The sequence below is a fragment of the Helicoverpa armigera genome, chromosome 8 (assembly GCF_030705265.1).
Source record: "Helicoverpa armigera isolate CAAS_96S chromosome 8, ASM3070526v1, whole genome shotgun sequence".
Classification (NCBI taxonomy): domain Eukaryota; kingdom Metazoa; phylum Arthropoda; class Insecta; order Lepidoptera; family Noctuidae; genus Helicoverpa; species Helicoverpa armigera.
In genome coordinates, this window is record NC_087127.1 from 875,862 (window position 1) to 889,662 (window position 13,801).

General features: G+C 34.4%; 2 protein-coding genes across 4 annotated transcripts in view; one reads left to right on the top strand and one right to left on the bottom strand.

Annotated features, from left to right (window-relative positions):
* Positions 1-9,786, bottom strand: part of LOC110383717 (uncharacterized) — a 74,365-nt gene extending 64,579 nt beyond the window's left edge. For both annotated transcript variants that reach the window (XM_064035927.1, XM_021344533.3), the window contains exon 1: positions 9,446-9,786. The gene's annotated coding sequence lies outside the window, so the exon portion shown is untranslated. The remainder of the gene's footprint in view (positions 1-9,445) is intronic.
* The window catches only part of LOC110383678 (protein lin-37 homolog), a 358,932-nt gene that overhangs the window by 277,293 nt on the left and 67,838 nt on the right, over positions 1-13,801 (top strand). The gene's annotated exons all lie outside the window — the stretch shown is intronic.

Consider the following 13,801-nt stretch of genomic DNA (forward strand, 5'->3'; position numbering starts at 1 on the left):
AAGATTTTAATTATGCAGATAATTAGTGTAAGACGTCCTATAATTGTGTATGGTAAATAAAAATTTGTGTATGCAGCCATTGTGGAGAAATTCACCAAAAACAGATTCCGCTGGGCGAACGTTGGCGAACGTTGTCCTGGCGGAACTTTTTTTCATCCATAGACTTTAGAAGAAAAGAGATGTGTCCGAAAATTAGTGTGTATTTGTGTATAATTGATTATGTATGAATGAAATCAGTGCATGCATAAACTTCGGAGAAATTCAAGTTTCCGCTACGCGAACGTTTGGCCATTAGCTAGTTTTCATATAAAGCGCTCACATAGAGAGCTGTAGATTTTTACGTACGTTGTTTTGAATTTGTTTATATTTGTTTAAAAAACAGATTAAGAAAAAGTTGTAGGGTTTAAAAGATAAAAATATAAACGTAAAAAACACTTATTAGGTCTTAGTTCTTAAAGTATGCAGTTTGGGGTCTAGATTTTCACGTTTACACAAACCTTGTTAGTGTCTCCAACATGTTGCCAAGTATCAATGATATTCCGTTAGTAATTAAAAAGTTATAGGATATTTTACCATGAACAGATCACTGTTTACAAAGCAGTCGAATATCACGACGTTCTAAAGTAATTGCATGGTAAAATGTATGCTAAATTCAGTAATTAAAGACAGACAATTATAATACTGACGGAGCATCGAAACCCTACATAATCCGACCAAGTTCGGATAGCTACAAAAAAGCGGCCGTGCCATATGTCTAAGCAACGTTCTTAACTTGGAAGGTTAGTATATTTATTAATATGGTACAGTTGCGTACACAAGCGTTAGGAAAAAATAAAACAATTGCATTTCTTGAATGAAAAATATTTTTTAATAATAGCGCCACTATCTACGACATTTTAGTTAAAATACGTAACGTTTATTAACGTTATTTTTAATCACGTAGTTAAGTAATTTATGTAAGTAATAATAATATAAATATTTTTGTACACTTATATTTAAATAGAGAAGTACTTGTTAATTGAAGATTAATTTTTATCGTAGATAGTGGCATTATTATTAAAAAAATATTTATCAATCAAGACATACAATTGTTTTATTTTTTCCTAACGCTTGTGTACGCAACTGTACCATATTAATAAATACTAACCTTCCAAGTTAAGAACGTTGTTAGACATATGCTTTTTGTAGCTATCCGAACTTGGTCGGATTATATAGGTTTTCGATGCTCCGTCAGTATTATAATTGTCTTTCTTTAATTACTGAATTTAATGATATGAAATTTTGCAAGTGAATAGTTGAATGATTAAACTAATTATTGGCATACATTTTACCATGCAATTACTTTAGAACGTCGTGATATTCGACTGCTTTGTAAACAGTGATCTATTCATGGTAAAATATCCTATAACTTTTTAATTACTAACGAAACATCATTGATACTTGGCAACATGTTGGAGACACTAACAAGGTTTGTGTAAACGTGAAAATCTAGACCCCAAACTGCATACTTTAAGAACTAAGACCTAATAAGTGTATTTTACGTTTATATTTTTATCTTTTAAACCCTACAACTTTTTCTAAATCTGTTTTTTAAACAAATATAAACAAATTCAAAACAACGTACGTAAAAATCTACAGCTCTCTATGTGAGCGCTTTATATGAAAACTAGCTAATGGCCAAACGTTCGCGTAGCGGAAACTTGAATTTCTCCGAAGTTTATGCATGCACTGATTTCATTCATACATAATCAATTATACACAAATACACACTAATTTTCGGACACATCTCTTTTCTTCTAAAGTCTATGGATGAAAAAAAGTTCCGCCAGGACAACGTTCGCCAACGTTCGCCCAGCGGAATCTGTTTTTGGTGAATTTCTCCACAATGGCTGCATACACAAATTTTTATTTACCATACACAATTATAGGACGTCTTACACTAATTATCTGCATAATTAAAATCTTTAAATTCAACAACATTCCGCTGCGCGAACGCACACGTTTTGTCCTGTTTGAAGATAGATTCTCTACTCTGTATTTGATATTCAATTTGTAATAATGAACATAAGTTTGAACCACTCATGCACGAGAGGTGTATCTTTTGATTACTAGGCCATTAGGTACAAAGCCAGTAGTACTGAGACAAACATGCGCTTATCGCACAACCCGTCAAGCATCCTGTTTCAAAGTTGTTATTGTATAAATGTATACTGTAAGCAAATTTTTGTTGAGACTGTAATTTAATAATATTGTTTGTGAACATTGTAAGCACTTCTTGGATTATATAGTAACTGGATAAGAATATTTTTTTTTTTTTGTAAAAAAAAAATCTTTTGTCAAAATTTTTTTTTTTAAAAAAGGGGAGGAATGATGTAGTGGGACCTACACTAATTGTCGACGCATCAATATTGTTCATACTGTACTTGCATTGTGTTCGCCTCCCCAGTTGTCCCGTATATCGCACTACCAACGCACGCTACTAAATATTGTGACCGTACCAAATCGTATGTAACCTAATTGGAGTCAGAAAATAAAAGTGTATTAATTAGTATTCGATTTATTTACTTATCTCTGGACACGACACCCCACCATCTAAAAGTGTATGTAGCTAGGTTTGGCTAGTAGGTATAGTGTGCTAGCTCTTTGTCTGAATTAATTATAAGTTCCTACTAATATTAATTGATTTGACACTTAATAAATAAATATAATTGTAAAAAACAAAGTTGTTTTTCTTATTCTATCTCAAGTTTGTAACCGAAATGAATACCATAGTAGGTAAGATTTGGGGAAGGATATATCTTGCTAAAACTTCTTATAGGTAGGTAAATGAAAATCTACAAGAAAAAAAAAACACTTCAGGCTGATGCTACAGGGTAGCCCGCGAAATTCAAATTTTCTTACGTTTTTTTGCAATTTGCAGGCCAGTGCTAGGTTGTATGTTGATTAAAATATTGTTCGCGATTGTAAGACGTATGTAGTTACAGAACTAATTAAATAATCATCAAAAGCATCAGTTTAATCCTCCAAGTTCTAAAAGGTCTAGCAAAAAAGATTTTTTCAAGGTCAAAGTCATTGCTAGACCTTTTAGAACTTGGAGGATTGTACTGATGCTTTTGATGATTATTAGTTCTGTAACTACATACGTCTTACAATCGCGAAAAATATTTTAATCAACATACAACCTAGCACTGGCCTGCAAATTGCAAAAAAACGTAAGAAAATTTGAATTTCGCGGGCTGATCGGAGCAGTCACTCTAACTAAAAAGTTATGTTACTTTTAACCGAAAAGTTCAGTTACAAATAACAAAATAGTTTGGTTACAATAATATTATAGTGCTGTTACTTTTAACCGAAAAGTTCAGTTACAAATAACTAAATAGTTTGGTTACAATAATATTATAGTGATGTTACTTTTAACCGAAAAGTTCAGTTACAAATAACAATTCCGTACTGTTGGAAGTAATACGAGGGGCAGCCATAAATAATTCAACAAGTTCATTTACAGATGACAAAATAGTTTGGTTACAATAATATTATAATGATGTAACTAATAACAGAACTATACCAAACCCATGACCAAGTTTTAACCAAACGGATTTGTACGCGCTAACAATAAAACGTGGCTATTTTTACATAACACTTTTGTTTTATGATACACATATTAAGTTATTTATTCTAGAACACTTTGGTACAATGTGAATAATAAATTTGTTAAGAAGTTATCATTTTTGTCGAGCTACTAATAACAGATCTCTAATAACAAAACTGAATTTGTCTAATAAGAACTATAGTTATGTAGTCACTATTTTTATGTAACAGGTTACTCAATTGTTTGTTATTTGTTACTCAAAACTTTTTTCAGTGTTCTTTCATTGTTAGATAGCCCATTTATCGAGGAAGGCTATAGGCTACTTTTTATCCCGGTACGGGAAGTAGTTCCCATGGGATGCGGGTGAAACCGCTAGCAGAAGCTAGTAAAAATATATAACTGTAATATATACTGTGAAAATTCAACTGACTTCACAGTTTATGAGATACAGCCTGTAGTCAGACAGACAACGAAACCTTAGTATTAGGGTCCCGCTTTACCCTTTAGCTAAACTCTAAAAAGTATACAAACGGTCTACAAATTCAAATCACATCTCGATAACCCTCAAACGCTTCTGCTTCCCCTACTGAAGCGGGTGTGTATTGCCAACAAATCATTGTGCCAGCAGGCCGGGGCAAGCCGGGGGCTCAGCCCATAAAGACGTGAGATATTGAAGAAACGCCAGAGACAATCCAATCGCACAGGTAATGTAAGCCAGATATGTGACCTCTTTGACTTCAAATTGATGGAAGCTGATGCGATTTTTTGGAGAAAAAAGATAGGTGAAGGTAGATCTGAATGTGATCATTTAGTTAGATCTTCACATCTTCCTAAATTAGTTGCAATGTAAATGAAATTAATTATAATATTTATATTATTAGTATTGTTGGAATTGTACACCTCTTTTTATATCTACAGTATGTATATCGGACAGATTTAAAAACTTTTATGTTTTAATAGCATTAACTTCATGGCTGAAATAAGCTAGCAACACAAATTTTCATCGAAGTACCAAAAATACGCAATTTCCTTCAGCAACAAGAAAGTACCTCTTCAAAAGCCCTTCTAATCTGCAAACCAATACATTCTCACACTCATAGCATTCTCCTACATTATCCTATTGTGCGAAGTTGTACAAAGATCCGCGTTCACACCCTCACAAAGGGCTATAAACGTCCATTGTGACGTATGCGCCGCCACTAACGGGAATAAAAACGATTGCTAAGGATATTGCCACAAACAGGAGAACTCTCGAAGTCTCGATTCCAGTTTTTTTAATGAAAATTTTCTAGGATTCTTTAATTAAATTGAAATAATCCAAGAAGAATTAAAGCAGTTATTCTCGTTTGTTCTACTTTCTTTACCCAACAAAAATCCAGCTTAACCTATGTCCTTTCTCATTTAGACTATTTATATTTGCCAACATTTGGTGAAGTGTTACAGGTAGCTTTACTTTCGCTTTTGTATATTGAATCTAAATCATTTCAGATGTGGGTTTTAAAAATACAGAAACAAAATCACAACAAAACATGTACCTAACTAATATTATGTTCTCAGATACGATTCTGAGAACATAATATTAGTTAGGTACATGTGCAATTTCACCAGCTTTAAAACAGGCAGCGGTCGGAAAACCACTAATCGGAACTTAGAAAACAAAAAGGGACAAACAATTTCACACCTAATTTACTGTGTTTAGCACTCCAAACTTTACTTAAAACCTTTTCAGGAAAAACCCTACTAATGACAACAAATACAGCGCCATATTTGTTGCGCTAAAAGAAAATGGCGGCTGCAAAAACCACGGAGAACAAATAACAAGCGGAGATGTCATAACGCAAAATCACCTAAGAATGAAACTCGCCAAAATGCGGGTTCTGGTGACGACAAATGTTACTAGCGCCGCGAAATAAAATCATCAGTAATCAAGGCCAATCTTGGACAGATTAGTTTTTATAAGACAAGGAACCCGAATGTCTCGTTAGTTCTAGTAGCTGATTACGCCTATCACACCACTACAAGTAGGCGCGTGACCTACCTTCGTTATGGCATATCCGCTGTTTTCTTGCTCCATGGTAGAAACAAATGAGCGCTATTGTGGCAGTCGACCCGCGCCTCGCTTGAAACAGCTGATTTATTTATTACCTTCTCGCTTTAGAGAATGTTGCAAAGGAAAATATAATTCTCTATTATATTTTACTGCAAAGTACGTTTTTGAGACAGTTTATGTTTTTCTATTTTCTTTTTACACTCAGAGAAGATGAGTAACTTTACGGTAAATAAGGCAAAATACTCAAAACAATTTGTCTTCTCCGTTTTGTATAAATAACACTAACCTATCTTGAATTTAGTTTTATATCTTTCGTGTTTACCGATTTCTAAAATAACACTGATTAACATAGGATAATGAGAATTTAGATAATCCCTCGACAACAAGCCTTCATAAACAAGATTATAATATAAAATAGGACAGCCATTATGATTTTTTGTCAGTCTCCAATAAAGCATATTCTTGAATATTCTTACTCATATTATAAATATAAAACTTTATACTTGTTTGTCTATAATATCGGCTTAACCGAAATAAATAATATAGTAAACATGTAAGTATATCATGCTAAAACTATTGAACAAATGATAAAGTTTGACACACTGAAAGCTCGAAACAGGATAAAGGCTACTTTTTACCAATACCGGGAAGTAATTCCTTCGGGACGCAGATAGAACCACAAAAAACAAATAATTTTCACTTATAATACCACAAGAGCTTCAAAATTATCGGGTATTTCCCGATAGGTTCGTTGCAAACAAATGAAGGAGTCAAGTTTTTCAGGTTAAAAAATCACGAGCGCGAAGCGCGAGTGATTTTTCCTGGAAAACTTGACGACTTTATTTGTTTGCAGGGAACCTTGAGGGAAATGCCAGAGAATTTTGAAGCTCGTGTATTCGGGATTATTTTTCCGTCCCAAATGTCGGCCACAACCTGTCAGTTTGACATAGCAACGACCAGAGAAAATATTCAAAAAATTATCAGTATAATACCATGTAGGTTGTACCACGTGACGTCGAATGGTGCAATTCTATTGGTCGATATTTGGGTCGGAAAAATAATCACTTATAATACCACAAGAGCTTCAAAATTATCGGGTATTTCCCGATAGGTTCGTTGCAAACAAATGAAGGAGTCAAGTTTTTCAGGTTAAAAAATCACGAGCGCGAAGCGCGAGTGATTTTTCCTGGAAAACTTGACGACTTTATTTGTTTGCAGGAACCTGAGGGAAATGCCAGAGAATTTTGAAGCTCGTGTATTCGGGGATTATTTTTCCGTCCCAAATGTCGGCCACAACCTGTCAGTTTGACATAGCAACGACCAGAGAAAATATTCAAAAAATTATCAGTATAATACCATGTAGGTTGTACCACGTGACGTCGAATGGTGCAATTCTATTGGTCGATATTTGGGTCGGAAAAATAATCACTTATAATACCACAAGAGCTTCAAAATTATCGGGTATTTCCCGATAGGTTCGTTGCAAACAAATGAAGGAGTCAAGTTTTTCAGGTTAAAAAATCACGAGCCCGAAGCGCGAGTGATTTTTCCTGGAAAACTTGACGACTTTATTTGTTTGCAGGGAACCTTGAGGGAAATGCCAGAGAATTTTGAAGCTCGTGGTCGATTATTTTTCCGTCCCAAATGTCGGCCACAACCTGTCAGTTTGACATAGCAACGACCAGAGAAAATATTCAAAAAAAATTATCAGTATAATACCATGTAGGTTGTACCACGTGACGTCGAATGGTGCAATTCTATTGGTCGATATTTGGGTCGGAAAAATAATCAATAAAATATGTTTACTAGTACTAAACAGAAAGAAGGTATAATCTAGAAATCTTTATATATCTCAAGGTCTAAGGCTGAGAACGTGATAACAACGCGAAGGGTTCGATCTTATATCACTGGAAGTGAGATAGAGAGATTCAATCTCCGCTTAAGTACCTATAGATTTTACTTTAGTATCTGTTTTAACGTAGGTACCTATATATTTTTTTACTATGTTGGGTAACTGGTTAGATTGAGGCAAGCGATGATAGGTATATAATTTGTTATTAATAAAAGATATAGATTCCGCCAATTTTTCTTGCTTTCTCTTCAAGGATTTTTTCCTTGGTTCATCATCTGAGTAGCTTTTTCTCAGACTATATTGGGAGTCGGCGGTCGGCTTCCAGTCTAACCAGATTCAGCTGAGTACCATTGTTTTACATAGAGTTAAAAATAGAATTATCTATAAAGCCCCCGTATTACAGGTTTTAGAAATACGGCTGCTTAACGTGCCCTCTCAAGAACGGAGGTGTAACACCTCAACTTCCAGTCTCCGGGTTGGTTTGTGAAAGTTTTTAAGACCCACAAAGCGATTTCAGCCGGACCCCGGAATCGAACCCGCTTGTAGCCACAGTGACCAACAAGGCACTTGGCAATGCTTTACGTGAAGTGTTTATAATTATAAAACACTGGAGTATGCTAGCTAATCCAATGACTATCAACTCCTTTTCATGAAGCGTGAAAATTGTATAAAATAGTTATGTAGAGGTATTTTTATATTTTTTTATTCTTTATAGCAAACTGTGATATAATGTGTATATATACGCTCATAATAAAAGGGCTGAATTATACTTTAATTAGGTATATTAATTTCCTTGTTACCGTCTATTCGTTGGTTTTCCTTAAGCTAGTCAAGGTCTTCTGATGTTGGTACTTAAAGTTTTTCCTCAATCTTCTATTATCCTCCTCCGAACCCTTTCTTTCAGCAATCGAACATTAATATTCACTATTTTGATAAAGTTAGAAATCTACTGAAAAAGGGTAGGATATGCCGTCTGTACCTTTGTATATAAGCGATGACCAAAAGTAAAACGATACATATTTGATTAACTTCAATCACGTGATCGATTGATGTCAATCGAATCAATTGCTGTCACATAATTACATAATTAGTGGCAACAACGCCAATTAAATAATTACTGACAACCACAAACAAGTACTTCATTAACAAATGTAGTAAAACAGTGGTTTTAATTAACTTGTCGAATTATTTCCGACTTGAAAAAGGACCTCCTCATTGAAATTGGAGCCAATTTAATGAAGAAATTCCTTAAGATTATTCACGTTTGAAACAAAAAGAATAGTTTGAAACAAAAAGAATAGTTTGAACCAGAAAATATCTACTCAACATCTGTCTAGCCTTTTCCAACTATGATGGGGTCGGCTTCCAGTCTCACCGGCTGCAGGTGAGTATCAGTGTTTTACAAGAAGCGATCTGCCTATCTGACCTCCTCAACCCAGTAACTCGAGCAACCCAATTACCCTATGTACAAGACTGTTCTACAGACTCACTAGCTTCTGACTACCCGTAACGACTGCCAAAGATGTTCAAATCACAGGTACCATCTACTAGGAATACGCAAACCTCATTCATTTGAAAACTCCATAAAATATGGACCGAGATAATCCGATAAGCATCAAAAGTCCTCGATGAGGTAAACCAGTAAAGCCGAGACGAGATGAACCTAAATCCTCAAATCCTTTGAGGTCAAAGAGATAGGTTGACAATAGCACCATTGAACGTTAGTTACATAAATGTATCGCAATTGTTGCTTACATTGTTGCCTTTGAAAAACCGGTTAGGCTATGGAAGTCTCTACTTGTTGCCTTTACCATGAAATAACCGTTACTCTAAAAAAATCTTGCTTTAGTTTTGTCACACCCGGTAAAAATTCGGGTTGTCTAATAAAGAACAATGAATATTCAAGCAAGGGTTAGTACATTGTTATATATTCGTATATTTAAAACAGACTTACCCTAAATCGCATGTCCGAATCGGTTATCACAAATCGACACCACACTAGAACATAAAAAATAATGTGACAATAACCGAATTCCGTTTTTTTTTTTCTAAAACAAAGGTCACAATCACACGCGGAACCTCCACTCTCACACTGGCCGAATAAAAAAGAAATAAATTCCAAATTCAAATGTGACAGCTCGAAAACGCGGCAGACGCATTTTTTGACAGTTCGATTACTTTTTTTAATTATTACGAGGGCACTGATCGAATTTTGTCCGGCGTCCGGGAGTTTTCGCCCGCGCACGACGTTCGCCCGGGAGATCTCGCCGGTTCCAGCGGCTGAGTCTAGCCCGACCGATAGTCGAAGCTGCGTATACTGCGCCTCCCCTCTTGCGTAACTGATATTATAATCATTCCTTTTTGCAATTCATCCTTTAAATTGGTTAAGGAAATGTTTGCATCCTTATTTGTAAAGTTTAATTTTGATTCAAATTGTTTTTAGGTTACACGCCAAATATTTGATAAAAGAGATAAAAAAATTACGACCCAAAAAACTGCACTTGCATTTCAAACCAACACAAATATTTTGCAAAACTCCAAAATTATTACATACACCTAAAACCAAAACCAAAACCGACAATCACTATAATATTGCAAAATTATTTTCACCATACGAAGCTTCGACCGACCCACATCATTCGGGAAAACCCTCAGTGCGCAGGCGTGAACTGGAAAATTAGAGCGAGACGACGATACCAGCTTCGTTATATAGAGCGAGACAGCACTTCCGAAGTGAGTGCAATAATCCTCTCAATTTGTTGTCTAGGCACGTTCCAAATTCAAAAAGATATTTTTTCAGGGCATTTAATTTTTTTGCTGAAGAGTTATTTCACAGGGATTAATAGGTAAAAACCGTTTAACAATTTATTTATTTATTTATTTATTTATTTATTTATTTGGATTTCCAACAAGGAATACACATTACAGACAAGTTTTAACAATTATAATTATCTTTTCTTGTGTTTCCTTAATTATAGGAAATCACAGCATGCATTAATTTATAATAATAATAAAAAAACTATACGACATTATTAAAAAAAAACATCAATTAAAATTAGAATTATAGTACAAACAAATTAAAATTAAATAAAACAAAACAATGCAATGAAATAAAAACACGACGATTAAACTAAATTCCAATTAAAATTAAATTATATTATACACACATGAATTAGACATTTAAAGTAAATTTGAATTATACAAAAACACAAACACAAAGTAAAGTAAATGAGATCAAATATAGAATCATATTATAATTATTATATAAAACAAAAAAAAAAGAGAAATTTAAGTGAAAAAAAAAACAAATAAAAGTTTAACGCGTGTACGTCGACACTTACACTTTTAGGTGTTTCAATATTAACACCTTAAATTTATTTAATTTATTATGAAAGATGTCTATGTCCCCCGAGCATCTGGATAATTTATTATATTGTTCCGACAGTCTAATAATGGGTGAGTGTTTGCCTAGATTAGTGCGATGTTGAGGAATACTGAACAGGGAGCACGGATAGCGCGGTAGTCTACGAGGTACGTTGATAGAGAACTTAATGAGTAGATCAGGGCAGTCGATTTTACTATTAACTAGTTTGTAGAGAAAGCTTTGGTCTAAGATTGTACGTCGTGATTCAAGTGACCTAAGTTTAAAATACGAGAGTCTTTCCTCATATGACTTTAGGACGTGTTTGACTTTATATCTGTAGGCCAAATGACGAACGAATTTTCTTTGCACACTCTCAATTCTATTTATATGGATTTGGTACGTTGGATTCCAAACCGTGCTACAGTACTCTAGACGACTACGCACAAAGCTGTTGTACAAAAGCACTGCAGTGGAGGAATTTTTAAATTCCTTTGAAGAACGAAGCACAAATCCAAGAGCTCGATATGCAGTGTTTATCATTTTGTTATAGTGGTCTGTAAATCGTAGTTGGTTATCTAAGAAAACACCTAAATCACGAATCATTGTAATTTCATTAATAGGATTATTCTCTATGGTATATGTCGTCATAATCTTCTGAAGTTTCCTAGTAAACTTAATGTGATAACATTTGCTACAATTAAGATACATTTTATTATTTGTACACCATTGATTAAGGCTGTCAATATCTTCTTGAAGTAATTGTGAATCATCTTCCTGGTTTATAATGCGAATTAATTTTAAGTCGTCTGCAAAAAGATAAGGCAAAGAGTGTTTGAAGATTTCGGAAATATCGTTAATAAAGATATTGAAAAATAATGGTCCTAAATTTGACCCCTGCGGTACCCCAGACGTAGCAATGTATGGAACTGATTCGTCCCCATCCAATACAACTAAAGAAGGTCTATCGGAAAGGTAAGACTTGCACCAGCTTAGGGCATTATCAGTTATGCCTAATGATTGTAGCTTTCTTAGTAAAATGTTATGGTTGACTTTATCGAAAGCCTTGGAGAAATCTGTATAGACTGCATCGACTTGGTGGCCCTTGTCAACAGCTTCCGCCAATTTCGATATATAACTAACAAGGTTGGTGTTAGTAGACTTATTACTCATGAAACCATGTTGGTTTTCTGATAAATAGCTTTTGACGTGATTGTAAAATACTGGATAAACAAGTGACTCAAAAACTTTAGAAAAGGTAGAAAGAATGGAAATAGGTCGATAATTCGAAATCACTTCAGGTTTTCCGTTTTTAAATATTGGCACTATTCTAGCTTGTTTCCATTTTTCAGGGAAAACGCCAAATTTAATAGATGCGTTAAATATATATTCTAATGGTACGGAGAGTTGACGCGCACAAATCGAACAAAATATAGGAGGAATATCATCGGGCCCAGCACCTTTGTTACATTAAGTACCGAGAGCTTTTTACGTATTAATTCCCTGCTGATGTTAAAATTACTAATGACCTGATTTATTAATTTCGATGCGTTATTAATATTTAAATTAGAATGATTGCCTGGTGGATCGTAAACTGAAGAAAATTGTTTAGCAAACAGGTTACATATATCCTTGGTATTATTTGCAGTCACGCTATCGAGGGTCATTTCCGACGGATAACACGAGCCACCTTTACGAAGATTCCTTATGTGGGTCCAGAAAACTTAGGATCCTTTCTTATTAACGTTTCAATGCTTCTTATATAGTTATTGTAGCAGATTTTAATGAGCAGTTCACATTCTCTACGTAGGTACGTGAATTCCAGTACATCTAATGGATTGTTGTACTTTTTAATCTTAATATGATATTTAAACTTTAGTTTGAGTAATTTTATAAGTTGGCGATTGTACCATGGTGGGTATTTTCCGCGATAACATACTATTTTGGGTACATGTTTTTTAATAATTTCTCGAATAATGATGTAAAACTTATCCACCATAATGTTAACATCAAAGCAGGATGAGAACTCGCTGCTCCAATCCACATCATCGAGCGATCTAATTATAGCTTCATAATCTGCCTTATTATAGTTGAACTTGACAATAGTTTTAGGTATGATTTTATGTTTTACTAATATACAAGGGAAAACTCTATTGCGGGGTGAAATTTGTCTATACTGCGGATAGGATCAAGACATTCTCTGATTTTCACTTCATCAATATCAGATAAAACAAGGTCAAGTGTTTTAGATTGATAGTTTTTCACCCAGTTAAATTGCCTTAGATTATTGAGAGCTAAGAAATCAAGAAAGACATCGTTCAAGGAGGAAGTGGCGTTGTTAGAAGCTGTACAGAAAGAGTTAGTGTTACTTTGTATCCAGTCTATATTACGCATATTAAAATCTCCGACTATTAGTGTGGAACTGTTCGAGCTAGAATCTATCACATTGTTGCAGTTATCTACAAAATGCTCTAAAATTTCACTGCGAACTGGTGGTGATAAATATACTGCACAAATTTTTAAATAATAAGAATTATTAGACTGTGATGTTTGGATAGTAACCCAGATATCTTCACAGTTGCTCTCCCATTCGGGTTTGCGGGTTGAGTTGATGTTTTTTGATACTGCTATCAATACGCCACCTCCCAATTGTTTATGACTATTAAAACTAGACGACTCGCGATCCCTTCTGTGTACTACGAAATTATCACCGAATAATTCGTAATCAAAAATACCATCACAAAGCCAGGTCTCTGTAAGAACATAAACATCGTACTCACGGTTGTGTATGTGTTGGCGCACTTCCGAAAGGTTGCTGCGTAAGCCTCTGGTATTTTGGTAATAACATTTAATGCCATTGAATTTTAAAAAAAATTAAGCCTCTATGACCTGCTCAAATTACAGCTTACTGATAATCAGACATCATTTACGATAAACTCTTTAGTTTCT